Consider the following 16,904-nt stretch of genomic DNA (forward strand, 5'->3'; position numbering starts at 1 on the left):
GGGGAAGTGCAAACAAATCGGTGAATCAAAAAGTGCTCGTTTTTCTGCTCAACGAGCGATGTGTTGTGGTAGCGTTCCACACGGGCTTTCTATGTGCACTCACACTATCATAGCATGCTGCCTATCTTAGCTGCAGGCCGAAGATGCCTTCTACCGCTAGGTGCGCTAGTGTTCGCAAATGACAAGTGGAGCCACTTTCTGATTCGATGTTCCACTCCTGTGGTATTTTGCTACTTTTGGTGCTATATACTTGCGTGTCGTGCGATACGGCGAGCAGCAGGCAGCAGCATGTTGAAGAGAAGTATATAGTGCTTCTCCCTTCTCGTTCGTTGTCCTTAAAATGCTATCTAGAGTGCGTTGTTGCCACGATGGGAGGTTTGTTTATTTGTTTATTTTTGTTTGTTTATTTGTTTATGCGTTTGGTGGTGGCCCCCTAATGTTACTTAAGTTAAAGTGTATTTACCAGGATATTCGGGAGAATTATCAATCACGTCTCCTTACATGCAGCCCATTCAATTATTTTAGGACCACCGACATCATCTAAGCAAGAAACAATTCGATTTATTCACTTTAATAATGAAAAAGCGAAACGACGAATGTACACTTTTCACGGGTTTCTCTGCGACCGACGGCATCTCCATAGAAATCGGGTGACTTAAGTAACATCGAAAAATATTTGGATCGGATGGAGATTACGTCAAAAAGCAATTTGACTGTAAAAAAAAAAAAAATGGGATGTGATCCTATATTCGGACAGTATGTAGTGTAATAGCTCGACTTTGTTTACCTTTGTTACTCTCGACGTAATGAAAATTTGCTCTTGATTTTTAGGCAACGATAATTCCTGTTAAAGGTGGGCGTTGGCCAAATATGGATTTTTAGATATAATCCTAAATAGGACCTAGATTATTTAATACTCTAGTAACCTCAAGTCCGTGCTCTGTCACAATGTTTCATTGTGATTAATCAACACTCAGAGGGGTAAAATATAAAATTTGGGGTGAATTTGAAAGAAAGGGTACTTGGAGTGTACTGCCCACTGGACAATTCTGAAGCCTGGCCAAGTGAGTGGGGTATGGGTTTATTTGATTGAACGTCATTTCCAATGTATATATTGATACATTCAAACCATTGGCATTTGAGATAAGACAGAGATAGGATGCGGAGGGCCCGCTTAGGAGGAGCGTAACCCATGTTATGGTTTCCATTTATTAAATAGTTCAGATAGGCTAGAAATGACAGGTTTATAGTGAGAGAATGTACCATATTGGGAAAGCATAATTTTCATAGGGTTCAAAGCTGTTGAGCTGTTCGTTTGTAGACCTTCCTTCAAAACCAATTTGGCACTAGAACAATTTTAATCTTGTTCTGCATTATTCACATGTTGCAATTATTGAAAAGAGCTCGATATAAAATAGCCACAGAAAACAGACGTTAAGGCTCCAAAATTTCTCTAAAAACTTGTGTAAAGATTCCTATTCGACAACATGATGGCGCTGGCGTTGCAAAACTTACACTAGACACTAAGTGCTGGTAGCGCCAAGTGGCAATTTTCAGCAGGTATTTATCGGTAGTAGCGCCAAATTGGTCGAAGGTGATAAATGTATAGAGAAAATCAGGAGATGCTAGCGCTACGTAACGGCAACGTTTCCACTTAACTTTACACAAGTTTCTGACCGAACTTGGACATCTGGTCTCTGTGAGATAGCTTAATACAATTAAATCGAAAAGCCAAAATCTTACTGAGTAGTTTAGCTGTTCTGATTTCGGTTCAGTTTGTTGAGGTCGGGTATAGTTTCTGAGTATGGATGCCCATTTTGAAATAACTCATATTAGCACAGAGTAATAGTTTTATTGCTAGGGAACTTTCTTTTGGGATCGTCTTTTCTTCATACAATTCTTATTATTCATACTATACTAATCGTGTTCAGTCTTAGAAAATGTTATATATGTTTAAGCCCCGTTCTAGATTTGTTTGTTATTCATATCTTATGCATTGCAGCTCGAGAGAGGTTACCAAATATGGGTTCTTTTTCTCATCCGCAATAGTTTGGGGGAGGGGGCGATCTGAGAGCTGAATAGAGGCAAATAAAATAGGGAACACAACACCATGACCCAAACGACTAACCAACGCATGCAACTCACACTTAACTTGTTCTATTTAGGGGAACCTCATGTACCAATATTACCTACCTGAGAACAAATGGGAACACGGCCAGATTTTCAATAGGAAGAAGGAAAAAAGCGAGAAAACGTAAGAGAGTAAGCAGTCAGAAAGGATTAGGCCATTTGGAAACAGCCAATTTATACTGGACGGAACTGGTAAGTAGGATAAGAATTGTAAAAGGTGTGTGCTTGCATGATTTACCTATTATAGAATTACTTATTATAGAATTACCTATAAGCCACATGAAAACCTCATTTCCTTCAATTACTACTTCATTACAGCACACACCTAATAATGATCACTAACATTCATATAGTTTCTGCATTATCTACATTATAATCAAAAGGCGAGTTGCAAAGTATAATTACCATGCATAGATATAAGTTAATGTGCCAGAACCTGGACGGACACGAGCCTACCCAGGGGAGGACCCGGATACGACCACCCATGTGTGTCTAGAGTATCGCACGAGCTGACGAGTGCAACGGGAAGGACAGTAGGTGTATAGACTAGGGGGTTAGTCCCTAGATAAGCCGACTTAGCGGTTGGCACAGCCTATACACTGAACAATTACAATTACAATTACAATTAATTCCTGTTAAACGCAGTAAACAGCACCTATATGGCACAACAAAAAAAAAAAAAAAATCCTTCCCGCCGCTCGAGACAAACCTTCCTAACAACGTATCACGCATGAACAGAGCTTGCTTGCGAACATTTGCAGCAGCTGTCAAATGTTGACGTAAAATCGAACCAGAGATGCAAGATTTTTCGGTTTCACACAAAGTACACGGCGAATGAGAACAACCTAAATTTGAGTTTGGTTCACTCATAATCGCCAAAAGTGCAGGAACTCAGCGATGACTAAAATTTGTCTCATGTTTTCCCAGGTTTTTCCAGGGTTTTCCAGGGAAAAATTCCAGTTAATGTTTAGGAGGGATTATACACAATTTATAACCATTATCGGTAAGGTCAAGTGATGGTTCGTGTTTATGCGGGCTAACAAATCAAATCATTTATATATATGCTCTGTCACAATGTTTCATTGTGATTAATCAACACTCACAGGGGTAAAATATCAAATTTAGGGTGAATCGATCTTGTTTTCCGTACTGCGTACCAATGCTACCGACGACATCCCTGGCTCCCACACCTGGACCCTACCTATCAACTCAACCAACGACTTTATTTTCCTCCCGAAGGAAGGCGTGATCAGAGATTTTATGCCTCAGAAAATCCCGGCGGCGCCGACTGGGATTCAACCTTTAGGGTGATAGGCTCTCACTCTCACTCTTACCACTACACCACTACGATATTAAAAGTAATTTTTCCAAACATTTTTTAACAAGTTCGTCCAGTTTTTATTTTCACCTACTCTTAGATATTTCAAATAGTGTATGCAAAATTTCAAAAAAAATCATCGAGTGTTGTTTCTTTTTGAATAAACATTGAATTTGATATTTCCTTAACTACGTAAATATGGTGCCTTCACGGTAATTTAGCACAATCTCCAATACGGCTGCTCAAGAAGTGATGCGATGCATTCGTTATCAATAGAAAAGTTTACTTTTAGATTGTCTAAAAAAGATATGTATATAATGGCTTTGGGCTTATTTCTAGATGCTATGGACAAAGAGCAGAATAATTAAAGGATGCTTTGTTCATGCATCATACATCATTTACACTAGAGAATGGTAAGTTTCGCAGATGTACCTGAGTCAAATCTTAACTGCATCTATCCCATAGAATTCCTATTTACATGTCACTTTTCCAGGTATGATCGCTGCAACTGATACAATATGATTACTCCGGATCTATCTGATGCACTGCCTCACGATTTAGGAACGAATTAGAGAAGGAAGCAGCAGAAATTCAATGAGCTCTGCAATTTCTGAAAACAAACAAAACTAATGGGATACAATTATATTCTTCAATGAGTATTGTGTATAAGGAGGATAACCTAATGACCATGGCTACAATTAAACAGTGTTGATTAGATAAACTATCTCTAAAAGCGTCTAATGTTGAAACATCTAGTGTCCTGCGTCAACTCTACATTTAAGGTAATTAAACGGTGCTTAAATGGTACTGTATCCCCGCTAATCCGTAAGTTCCGTAAATTTTTAGAATTTTTAACTTGTTTATGTTTTAGCATTTGACTGTTTGTCTGATCATCCGGTCAGGATATAGTCGGATCAGCAGGGGATACTGTACTTACTAACTATGTACATTCTATGATGATATGAAGGATATGGTTTCGCAGCTTTTTTATGGCGTAGGATGATTTTACCTTCCTTGGCTGTCTGATAAAAGTAACAATTATTTTAACCAAAAATGTTAACGCTCAAGTGTATAAAAGTACGTTTCTAATACTTCCTTCCAGGTGCTGAAAATACTCTGTTCAGAGCACTTAAAACTCCCAAGAACGGTCTCATTTTTCACGCTAGTTTGATTGGTTCAGCTGGAATACGTCGTACCACACATGCCGGCTCACAGTTAAATCTGACTAAACATCTAGCGTCGACTGTTCATTAAAGGTAATTAATTTGTGTCTATAATGTACCCCAGCTAATCCCAGCTAATCCGAAAAAAATCTTGTTCCGTCAGTTTTAGAATTTTTTATGTTAACCACTGTCTTTTTGTTTTAGTATTTGACTTTTTGTTTATTAGATCACCCGGTCAGGATTTTATCGGATCAGTAGGGTATACTGTACTTAAAACTACATTTATTGGTAATGGAGGCGAACCAGCCTAAGGCTGAAAGCCTCCTAAATAAAGCTAAATTAATTAATTAATTACATTTATTGATGATATGAAGGATATGGTTTCGCAACTTTTTTTATGATAAAGAATGATTTTACCTTCCTTGGCTGTCTGATAAAAGTAACAATTATTTTAACCAAAAATGTTAACGCTCAAGTGTATAAAAGTACGTTTCTATTACTTCCTTCCAGGTGCTGAAAATACTCTGTTCAGAGCACTTAAAACTCCCAAGAACGGTCTCATTTTTCACGCTAGTTTGATTGGTTCAGCTGGAATACGTCTTACCACACATGCCGGCTCACTGTTAAATCTGACTGAACATCTAGCGTCGACTGTTCATTTAAGGTAATTAATTTGTGTCTATAATGTACTGTCCCCCGCTAACCCCAGATAAACCCAGCTAATCCGAAAAAAATCTTGTTCCGTCAGTTTTAGAATTTTTTATGTTAACCACTGTCTTTTTGTTTTAGTATTTGACTTTTTGTTTATTAGATCACCCGGTCAGGATTTTATCGGATCAGTAGGGTATACTGTACTTAAAACTACATTTATTGATGATATGAAGGATATGGTTTCGCAACTTTTTTTTATGATAAAGAATGATTTTACCTTCCTTGGCTGTCTGATAAAAGTAACAATTATTTTAACCAAAAATGTTAACGCTCAAGTGTATAAAAGTACGTTTCTAATACTTTCTTCCAGGTGCTGAAAATACTCTGTTCAGAGCACTTAAAACTCCCAAGAACGGTCTCATTTTTCACGCTAGTTTGATTGGTTCAGCTGGAATACGTCGTACCACACATGCCGGCTCACTGTTAAATCTGACTAAACATCTAGCGTCGACTGTTCATTTAAGGTAATTAATTTGTGTCTATAATGTACTGTCCCCCGCTAACCCCAGCTAATCCCAGCTAATCCGAAAAAAATCTTGTTCCGTCAATTTTAGAATTTTTTATGTTAACCACTGTCTTTTTTCTTAGTATTTGACTTTTTGTTTATTAGATCACCCGGTCAGGATTTTATCGGATCAGTAGGGTATACTGTACTTAAAACTACATTTATTGATGATATGAAGGATATGGTTTCGCAACTTTTTTTTATGATAAAGAATGATTTTACCTTCCTTGGCTGTCTGATAAAAGTAACAATTATTTTAACCAAAAATGTTAACGCTCAAGTGTATAAAAGTACGTTTCTAATACTTTCTTCCAGGTGCTGAAAATACTCTGTTCAGAGCACTTAAAACTCCCAAGAACGGACTCATTTTTCACGCTAGTTTGATTGGTTCAGCTGGAATACGTCGTACCACACATGCCGGCTCACTGTTAAATCTGACTAAACATCTAGCGTCGACTGTTCATTTAAGGTAATTAATTTGTGTCTATAATGTACTGTCCCCCGCTAACCCCAGCTAATCCCAGCTAATCCGAAAAAAAATCTTGTTCCGTCAGTTTTAGAATTTTTTATGTTAACCACTGTCTTTTTGTTTTAGTATTTGACTTTTTGTTTATTAGAGCACCCGGTCAGGATTTTATCGGATCAGTAGGGTATACTGTACTTAAAACTACATTTATTGATGATATGAAGGATATGGTTTCGCAACTTTTTTTATGATAAAGAATGATTTTACCTTCCTTGGCTGTCTGATAAAAGTAACAATTATTTTAACCAAAAATGTTAACGCTCAAGTGTATAAAAGTACGTTTCTAATACTTCCTTCCAGGTGCTGAAAATACTCTGTTCAGAGCACTTAAAACTCCCAAGAACGGTCTCATTTTTCACGCTAGTTTGATTGGTTCAGCTGGAATACGTCGTACCACACATGCCGGCTCACTGTTAAATCTGACTAAACATCTAGCGTCGACTGTTCATTTAAGGTAATTAATTTGTGTCTATAATGTACTGCCCCCCGCTAATCCCTGCTAATCCGAAAAAAATCTTGTTCCGTCAATTTTAGAATTTTTTTTATGTTAACCACTGTCTTTTTGTTTTAGCATTTGACTTTTTGTTTATTAGATCACCCGGTCAGGATTTTATCGGATCAGTAGGGTATACTGTACTTAAAACTACATTTATTGATGATATGAAGGATATGGTTTCGCAACTTTTTTTATGATAAAGAATGATTTTACCTTCCTTGGCTGTCTGATAAAAGTAACAATTATTTTAACCAAAAATGTTAACGCTCAAGTGTATAAAAGTACGTTTCTATTACTTCCTTCCAGGTGCTGAAAATACTCTGTTCAGAGCACTTAAAACTCCCAAGAACGGTCTCATTTTTCACGCTAGTTTGATTGGTTCAGCTGGAATACGTCTTACCACACATGCCGGCTCACTGTTAAATCTGACTGAACATCTAGCGTCGACTGTTCATTTAAGGTAATTAATTTGTGTCTATAATGTACTGTCCCCCGCTAACCCCAGATAAACCCAGCTAATCCGAAAAAAATCTTGTTCCGTCAGTTTTAGAATTTTTTATGTTAACCACTGTCTTTTTGTTTTAGTATTTGACTTTTTGTTTATTAGATCACCCGGTCAGGATTTTATCGGATCAGTAGGGTATACTGTACTTAAAACTACATTTATTGATGATATGAAGGATATGGTTTCGCAACTTTTTTTTATGATAAAGAATGATTTTACCTTCCTTGGCTGTCTGATAAAAGTAACAATTATTTTAACCAAAAATGTTAACGCTCAAGTGTATAAAAGTACGTTTCTAATACTTTCTTCCAGGTGCTGAAAATACTCTGTTCAGAGCACTTAAAACTCCCAAGAACGGTCTCATTTTTCACGCTAGTTTGATTGGTTCAGCTGGAATACGTCGTACCACACATGCCGGCTCACTGTTAAATCTGACTAAACATCTAGCGTCGACTGTTCATTTAAGGTAATTAATTTGTGTCTATAATGTACTGCCCCCCGCTTATCCCAGCTAATCCGAAAAAAATCTTGTTCCGTCAGTTTTAGAATTTTTTATGTTAACCACTGTCTTTTTGTTTTAGTATTTGACTTTTTGTTTATTAGATCACCCGGTCAGGATTTTATCGGATCAGTAGGGTATACTGTACTTAAAACTACATTTATTGATGATATGAAGGATATGGTTTCGCAACTTTTTTTATGATATAGAATGATTTTACCTTCCTTGGCTGTCTGATAAAAGTAACAATTATTTTAACCAAAAATGTTAACGCTCAAGTGTATAAAAGTACGTTTCTAATACTTTCTTCCAGGTGCTGAAAATACTCTGTTCAGAGCACTTAAAACTCCCAAGAACGGTCTCATTTTTCACGCTAGTTTGATTGGTTCAGCTGGAATACGTCGTACCACACATGCCGGCTCACTGTTAAATCTGACTAAACATCTAGCGTCGACTGTTCATTTAAGGTAATTAATTTGTGTCTATAATGTACTGTCCCCCGCTAACCCCAGCTAATCCCAGCTAATCCGAAAAAAAATCTTGTTCCGTCAGTTTTAGAATTTTTTATGTTAACCACTGTCTTTTTGTTTTAGTATTTGACTTTTTGTTTATTAGAGCACCCGGTCAGGATTTTATCGGATCAGTAGGGTATACTGTACTTAAAACTACATTTATTGATGATATGAAGGATATGGTTTCGCAACTTTTTTTATGATAAAGAATGATTTTACCTTCCTTGGCTGTCTGATAAAAGTAACAATTATTTTAACCAAAAATGTTAACGCTCAAGTGTATAAAAGTACGTTTCTAATACTTTCTTCCAGGTGCTGAAAATACTCTGTTCAGAGCACTTAAAACTCCCAAGAACGGTCTCATTTTTCACGCTAGTTTGATTGGTTCAGCTGGAATACGTCGTACCACACATGCCGGCTCACTGTTAAATCTGACTAAACATCTAGCGTCGACTGTTCATTTAAGGTAATTAATTTGTGTCTATAATGTACTGTCCCCCGCTAACCCCAGCTAATCCCAGCTAATCCGAAAAAAATCTTGTTCCGTCAGTTTTAGAATTTTTTATGTTAACCACTGTCTTTTTTCTTAGTATTTGACTTTTTGTTTATTAGATCACCCGGTCAGGATTTTATCGGATCAGTAGGGTATACTGTACTTAAAACTACATTTATTGATGATATGAAGGATATGGTTTCGCAAGTTTTTTTATGATATAGAATGATTTTACCTTCCTTGGCTGTCTGATAAAAGTAACAATTATTTGAACCAAAAATGTTAACGCTCAAGTGTATAAAAGTACGTTTCTAATACTTCCTTCCAGGTGCTGAAAATACTCTGTTCAGAGCACTTAAAACTCCCAAGAACGGTCTCATTTTTCACGCTAGTTTGATTGGTTCAGCTGGAATACGTCGTACCACACATGCCGGCTCACTGTTAAATCTGACTAAACATCTAGCGTCGACTGTTCATTTAAGGTAATTAATTTGTGTCTATAATGTACTGCCCCCCGCTAATCCCAGCTAATCCAAAAAAATCTTGTTCCGTCAGTTTTAGAATTTTTTATGTTAACCACTGTCTTTTTTCTTAGTATTTGACTTTTTGTTTATTAGATCACCCGGTCAGGATTTTATCGGATCAGTAGGGTATACTGTACTTAAAACTACATTTATTGATGATATGAAGGATATGGTTTCGCAACTTTTTTTATGATAAAGAATGATTTTACCACCCGGTCAGGATTTTATCGGATCAGTAGGGTATACTGTACTTAAAACTACATTTATTGATGATATGAAGGATATGGTTTCGCAACTTTTTTTATGATAAAGAATGATTTTACCTTCCTTGGCTGTCTGATAAAAGTAACAATTATTTTAACCAAAAATGTTAACGCTCAAGTGTATAAAAGTACGTTTCTAATACTTCCTTTCAGGTGCTGAAAATACTTTGTTCAGAGCACTTAAAACTCCCAAGAACGGTCTCATTTTTCACGCTAGTTTGATTGGTTCAGCTGGAATACGTCGTACCACACATGCCGGCTCACAGTTAAATCTGACTAAACATCTAGCGTCGACTGTTCATTTAAGGTAATTAATTTGTGTCTATAATGTACTGCCCCCCGCTAATCCCAGCTAATCCGAAAAAAATCTTGTTCCGTCAATTTTAGAATTTTTTTTATGTTAACCACTGTCTTTTTGTTTTAGTATTTGACTTTTTGTTTATTAGATCACCCGGTCAGGATTTTATCGGATCAGTAGGGTATACTGTACTTAAAACTACATTTATTGATGATATGAAGGATATGGTTTCGCAAGTTTTTTTATGATATAGAATGATTTTACCTTCCTTGGCTGTCTGATAAAAGTAACAATTATTTTAACCAAAAATGTTAACGCTCAAGTGTATAAAAGTACGTTTCTAATACTTCCTTCCAGGTGCTGAAAATACTCTGTTCAGAGCACTTAAAACTCCCAAGAACGGTCTGATTTTGCACGCTAGTTTGATTGGTTCAGCTGGAATACGTCTTACCACACATGCCGGCTCACTGTTAAATCTGACTGAACATCTAGCGTCGACTGTTCATTTAAGGTAATTAATTTGTGTCTATAATGTACTGTCCCCCGCTAACCCCAGCTAATCCGAAAAAGATCTTGTTCCGTCAGTTTTACAATTTATTATGTTAACTCTACTGTCTTTTCGTTTTACTATTTGATTTTTTTGTTTATTAGATCACCCGGTCAGGATTTTTTTCGGATCAGTAGGGTATACTGTGCTTAAAACTACATTTATTGATGATATGAAGGATATGGTTTCGCAACTTTTTTATGATAAAGAATGATTTTACCTTCCTTGGTTATCTGATAAAAGTAACAATTATTTGAACCAAAAATGTTAACGCTCAAGTGTATAAAAGTACGTTTCTAATACTTTCTTCCAGGTGCTGAAAATACTCTGTTCAGAGCACTTAAAACTCCCAAGAACGCTCTCATTTTCCACGCTAGTTTGATTGGTTCAGCTGGAATACGTCTTACCACACATGCCGGCTCACTGTTAAATCTGACTAAACATCTAGCGTCGACTGTTCATTTAAGCACGCAGAGAAATATATTTTAATTTCAACAATATTCTGTATTGAATTCAATAAAAAAAAAAATAGTTGTCTCCCGGCTAACAATAAATATTGTTGACACAATAATTTTTTGTATTGAATTCAAAGAAAATAATTTTTATTTTTAAATCATTTTCATTCATTATTTTCTTTGAAATGGCGAAACAATTTTTAAAACAACAATTTCTGTTTGTTGAATCAAGAATTTGTGTTCTTTGAATCAACAATATTAATTTGTAGGCTCAATAATATATCTATTTTATATCTGACGTTTTTTTCCAAAGGTTTAAAAGAACAATTATGCTTTTCAATGTATTTTATGTCATTTTAGTATTTGATACATTAATCATATTACAATACCTAAAATACAGCAAGCAGTTCGGTATGTTGCTTTCTGCGATACTAGCAAGGTAGCGGCAGTTGGCTGCACCGGTGCAAGTTATTCCGTTAGAATAAGAAGACCCTAAAAACGAAAAAAAAGCAAAATTAAAAAAAATATGATGCACAATATGCCAACATTTCTTAACAATAACAATATCCATTAAATTGAATTACCTGAGCTTTTCTCCATATTCAACCCGTAGATACATTTGATCCGCTCCACCAAAAATGGGATTGGAGTCAGCTCTTCCACTTCACAACGCTCCATAATCAGCATCACTGTAAAGAAATTAATTATTAAAGCAATTTTCACCAATTACAAAAAAAAAAACTACTCACCGATAAAACAGCTGCCCGTGGCGGACAGTACAAATCTGTTGAGAACCTCCATAATTTCAAGTGGACATTTCTCCACTACTTTTATTTTCGGTTACTGTCACAGACTGGCGGTCAATTTGCTGATTGCGTTTGATTACATTGACAAAATTCATCAACAATTTTTGTTGTTGAATAAACGATATTTTTTAAATTCAAAAATATGTTGTTTTGAATTTAAAATAAAATATTGTTCATTCTACCATAACCAATTTTTAAAACAAAAATATCGAATTGTTCAGTTCAAAAAAGATTTTTTTTTGTTTCAACTACATGAAATTTCTCTGTGTGAGGTAATCCCTCCCCTTGGCTAGTTTTTGCACCTTGCTGTTGGTGGGCGGGCTTAATTTCATGCTTTATAGTGGAGTGTTGGAGACGGTAGGTTTATGGCCGGCGTGGCTGGCTCATGCCGCGATAGAATGGCGTCATGGGCAGGCAATGGGGATTACTAAGCTTCCCCTCTCTGATAAACCACTGCATGAGAGAACCAAAGATCTAGTCTAGCAGTGATAGTATCACACTTGTTACTCCTTTTATTGAGAGCCGCGTCGTAGTACGCTTACGTATAGGCACTGACGTTGGGTGTGATACTGGCGGGTTTTGCCGCAAATCACTCTTATTTTATTTATTTTAACGGAGATAGATTTATTTTGGTTTGCAAGGGAATTATACTATTGAAATATTTCAGAAAGTGCCCAACGGTGCTCCTTCTATTTGCGTGACAAGCTTTCATTGTTGTTTTCATTGAAGTATTACTCAGGAAACAATGTTAAACATCATTTTTGTACATGATATTGTAACTAATCTTATATGTGCTTCATTTTGATTTGGGATAAGTGTTTGAACTATGGCTCGAGATTTCCACTGTGGTGTGCTTCTATTGTGACATACCCATATGTATTTTTGTGGTGCGACATAGTGGAAACGTGAGAGCGTAATTGGAGCATATACCTTATATAATTTAAAAATCAGCTAGGAAACTAACTTCAAAATGAAGCATTTTAGTCACATGAAGGTGTTACCTGTGTCGACCTAAGATATAATAAATAGGTATAGGTCAAAATCAAAAGTACTTGAAACACGTTTAATTTTAGATTACATGCACAAGTGCAGGTACTTAATAAAGCATGGGTTATGCTTGATTAGGTGAATTAGAGTTTTTAATAATCATAATCATAATCATCAAATGAACTTAAATAAGAAACTTCAGAAAGTCTAATGACATTAAGTAGATTAACAAAAGAATTAGGATGCGGGGGGTCCGCTTAGAGAGGCAACTAACCTTTAAAGTTGTAGAATAAATCTTCTTATTTAGTCTTGAACTTTAAAAAGAAAACGCAGGCAGACCAATAGCATTTAGCAGATTAACAAGGAGATGAATAGTTTAGGAAATAAGTAAAAGTAGAGGTATGTGACAATTAATAGCTTTTAAACTTTTGGAGGTATTGTATTCCCCTGAGTTTGTTGTACTCGATTACTATATAATTCTCTCAATACGCGAAATCTCTTATATATGCGGTTAAAGCATTTAAGTTAACTTATTTCTTAGTGTTCAAGTACTTACATTTGTAAACAGCAGTCAATGTTAATCTATCAACAATGGACGCAAAACGTGGTCAGCACTCACACACTCATCACGAAACGGTTGCTTTCCAAAGTCGACGACGCATCGACCGAAAGAACTGCTGATGAAGAACAATGAGGAGGACCACACAATGGTTGCTGCCGAGAACAGACGATCGCGTAGCACACATCAAGAGTGGCCTGCTTTTGTCGACAGCCGAGTGAACACTGAAGGGTAGGAGTTACTTTGCTTTTATTAATAAACATGATTTTTTTATTGTTAACCCTAAAACCTTATGATTTAATTTAGCGGAATTGCTGGTTTCTGCAATAACTTTACTTATTATCGTCAGGTGATAAATGAAGTCCTTGAAGTTTTATTTTTTCATGATGCATCTTCGTGTAAGCAATGAGCACTCAAGGACTTCATTTACCTATCTCGGACGATAATAGGTACTAGTATTGCTTAAGCCAGCATTTTCCTTATTACTACAAATGATTAAATATTCTTGAAGCATAAACTTACTATAACGCATATGGTCTAGAAAATCAATGAATATTTATCGTACAAAGATATGTGTATGATATACTAAATTGGTTGAGCGCACTTAAGCGTATTTTAAACCTACGATTTTTGTTATCATTCATGCGGAAATGTGTTCGGGAAAATGCAGCTTTTTTATGGTAACTATACCTAACCGCCTATTCGCCAAATGGTCAAAAACGCTTGAATTGTTTATCTTACGGTCAATATTATTAGGGTAGTTGTGTATTTATAATTTGAAAAATTATTTAGAGAATCGTTTCTTTAAAATCTCTTAAAATTCAGGGAATATTTATTGAATAATATCGAAATGGTTTCAATGTATGCGTGTCGTGAAAGCACAAAGCGCAAACATGAATGAACCTGCTACGTTTGGGCAGGCAGCAGAGATTAGGAGAAAATGGGAAGAGTACAGTCCATTCAAAGGAGTGAATGAGTTCAGTCCGCTCTGTAAAAAGGTGTCAATAAAACTAAGAATTGTTCAAGGCAAAATCGTGTGTTGTGATTTAGTGACTAATTTCCCTGCAGACCAAGCTATCGAACTAAACATTTGGTCCAATCGAACCGGATGAGCGGACATTTTAGTCCGCCAAACGTAGTGCTTACGGAATTTTAGTTGCTGTCGTGTGCCGTGTGCAAAAGTTTGGTCCGGGGCCGAAGGTCAGAAAACATTATGTCCGTGGCATAGAACGGGTTCTGGCAGTGTTTGCACCGTGTGCAAAAGTGCAATTAGTGAGGCCCGTGGCCGAAGATTGCGCTTTGAAACAAAACGCACCGTGTGCGTAGTGTGGCCCGTGGTCAGAATATCGAAAATGATTATGTCCGTGGCATAATCATTGGAAAATCAAGCATACCGTGTGCGTAGTGCAGTCCGTGACTGAAAATCGAACGCAAATTTGGTAGTGATTATGCTTGTAAATGTGGATCCCTCCCCATGGACATGGAGGTTGACGGTACTGAAGCAAAGGGTTCTGTTTAATTTCTTTATATTTGCAGCGATGATGATTTCATATAGTGACACATATCACCTTCTTAATGCTTCAGTATACCTCAAACGATTAATTCTTGGTTGTTAATAGAACTTCCTTGATGCAATCGGCTGCTTCATGCAGACTGAGCAATTCTGATTATAGTATCAGATTTGTTCTGCATACAGAGGAACTGGGAGGGCTTATTAGAAACTTCTCACCAATAAAGTAATGACCTTCTAGTAAATTGTGCATATCATTTTATTAATATTTTATTTTATTTAAGCATATTATTTTTGTTACAGTCAATTAGCATTAGCATACAATACAAGAGATTTAATATTACTTGCTCGGTTTTGCGTAAAATAATCAATATGTATTTTGCTTTAAATTTTTTTTTGTGTTTCAAAATTTTCCTAGTTTGGTTAGAAGTTTCGAAGCTAACACATGTCCACAGGCCTAATAGAAAGATAGACAGACAAAGCGTATCATGAAGAATAGTTGCATGCAGGGTTGCTTCCACTCACTTTCTATAGATGAGTGATTTTCGGAGTTTTGAATTCGTTAGATGTTGTAGTGGGGGTTTGTGTTGTTGGATGCGGGAGGAGATTGGAGGGCGGGTGTTTGACGCATAGAGCCTGTCAATTTCGCTTTCAGAGTGTCGCAGTCAGCGGTTTTATGATTCGTGAGCGCTCGCGATTCATAGAATCGTTGATTGTGACTGCCAGTGGATTTGGCGGGTTTTGTGTGTCGGACGCTTGCTTTTTGGCCTTTTCTTGTGTCTAACATGTGCAGAGTATCATTATAGCGTCTAATGGTTTTGAGATTCCTGGTTGCGTGAAATATACTTGTGAGAATATCTTTTTGAGATTTTAGTAGTCACGTTTTGTTTGTAGTTTATATGTTATTTCTTTCATGTAATTATCGTAAATAATAGTTATTCAATAATAGATAATTCATCCATATATTCAATAATAAATTTACGAATGACTATAATTTGGATACTTAACAATTGGACAGAATCACTAGCAAGAATAGGTTGTGTTCGCCTTCGAAAATATCGATTCGTTTTTTCAGGGTTGTAGTTTTGGTTTTCATCAGTGGCCCGATTGTGGACGATTTAAAGGGTGATACGGTCAAAATTTGGTCAAGGGAAAACGCGTGTAAATCGGTGAAATCGTTTATTTAAAAAATCAAATTAAATTTCTTTTTCAAGTTCAATTAGTATAAAATTCAGGAAAAATATTCAGTTAGGCTTCCGCTTTTCCAAATCCGAATTGCCGGGCCTTACGCTTGACCCCTGCCATCAGATTTTGTACAGCCACCTTGTCCACCTTCTTCGCCGCAGAAAGCCAGTTTGCCTTGAACTGCTGCTCGCCCTTAGCAGTTTTTTTGGTCTTCTTTAGGTTCCGCTTGACAATAGCCCAGTATTTCTCAATTGGGCGGAGCTCTGGCGTGTTGGGAGGGTTCTTGTCCTTGGGAACCACCTGCACGTTGTTGGCGGCGTACCACTCCATGGCCTTTTTACCGTAATGGCAAGATGCCAAATCCGGCCAAAACAGTACGGAACAACCGTGTTTCTTCAGGAAAGGCAGCAGACGTTTATTCAAACACTCTTTCACGTAAATTTCTTGGTTGACAGTCCCGGAAGCTATGAAAATGCTGCTTTTCAAGCCACAGGTACAGATGGCTTGCCAAACCAGATATTTCTTTGCGAACTTTGACAGTTTCATGTGCTTGAAAACATCTGCTACCTTTCCCCTTCCTTTTGCCGTATAAAACTCCTGTCCCGGAAGCTGCTTGTAGTCGGCTTTGACGTAGGTTTCGTCGTCCATTACCACGCAGTCAAACTTCGTCAGCATCGTCGTGTACAGCCTCCGGGATCGCGCTTTGGCCGTCGTATTTTGTTTATCATCGCGATTTGGAGTCACTACCTTCTTGTAAGTCGATAGTCCGGCTCGTTTTTTGGCTCGATGCACGGTTGTAGACGATACACCCAGCTTATTTGCGGCATCTCGGAGAGAGAGGTTAGGGTTTCGCTTGAAACTACCGGCAACTCTCTTTGTCGTCTCAGCGGCTTCCGGTTTTCGATTTCCCCC

At 36.9% G+C, this 16,904-nt stretch overlaps 1 long non-coding RNA gene across 9 annotated transcripts; it reads left to right on the top strand.

Annotated features, from left to right (window-relative positions):
• Positions 1-267: 267 nt before the first annotated feature.
• Positions 268-11,112, top strand: LOC135712001 (uncharacterized). 9 transcript variants are annotated; one of them, XR_010518522.1, is made up of 17 exons: positions 268-3,861; positions 3,942-4,230; positions 4,320-4,479; positions 4,551-4,704; positions 5,122-5,275; positions 5,633-5,786; positions 6,143-6,296; positions 6,654-6,807; positions 7,156-7,309; positions 7,667-7,820; positions 8,167-8,320; positions 8,678-8,831; positions 9,187-9,340; positions 9,799-9,952; positions 10,070-10,229; positions 10,301-10,454; positions 10,804-11,112. It is a non-coding gene; the product is annotated as an uncharacterized LOC135712001 (long non-coding RNA). The 9 variants fall into 9 exon arrangements; XR_010518527.1 differs by lacking the exons at positions 7,156-7,309; positions 10,070-10,229 and adding an exon at positions 7,435-7,595; XR_010518520.1 differs by lacking the exon at positions 10,070-10,229 and having other exon boundaries at positions 270-3,861; positions 10,804-11,110.
• Positions 11,113-16,904: the final 5,792 nt, after the last annotated feature.

The sequence above is a fragment of the Ochlerotatus camptorhynchus genome, unplaced genomic scaffold, assembly GCF_037179485.1.
Source record: "Ochlerotatus camptorhynchus isolate MF236.1 unplaced genomic scaffold, CSIRO-AGI_Acam_v1.1 ptg000451l, whole genome shotgun sequence".
Taxonomy (NCBI): domain Eukaryota; kingdom Metazoa; phylum Arthropoda; class Insecta; order Diptera; family Culicidae; genus Ochlerotatus; species Ochlerotatus camptorhynchus.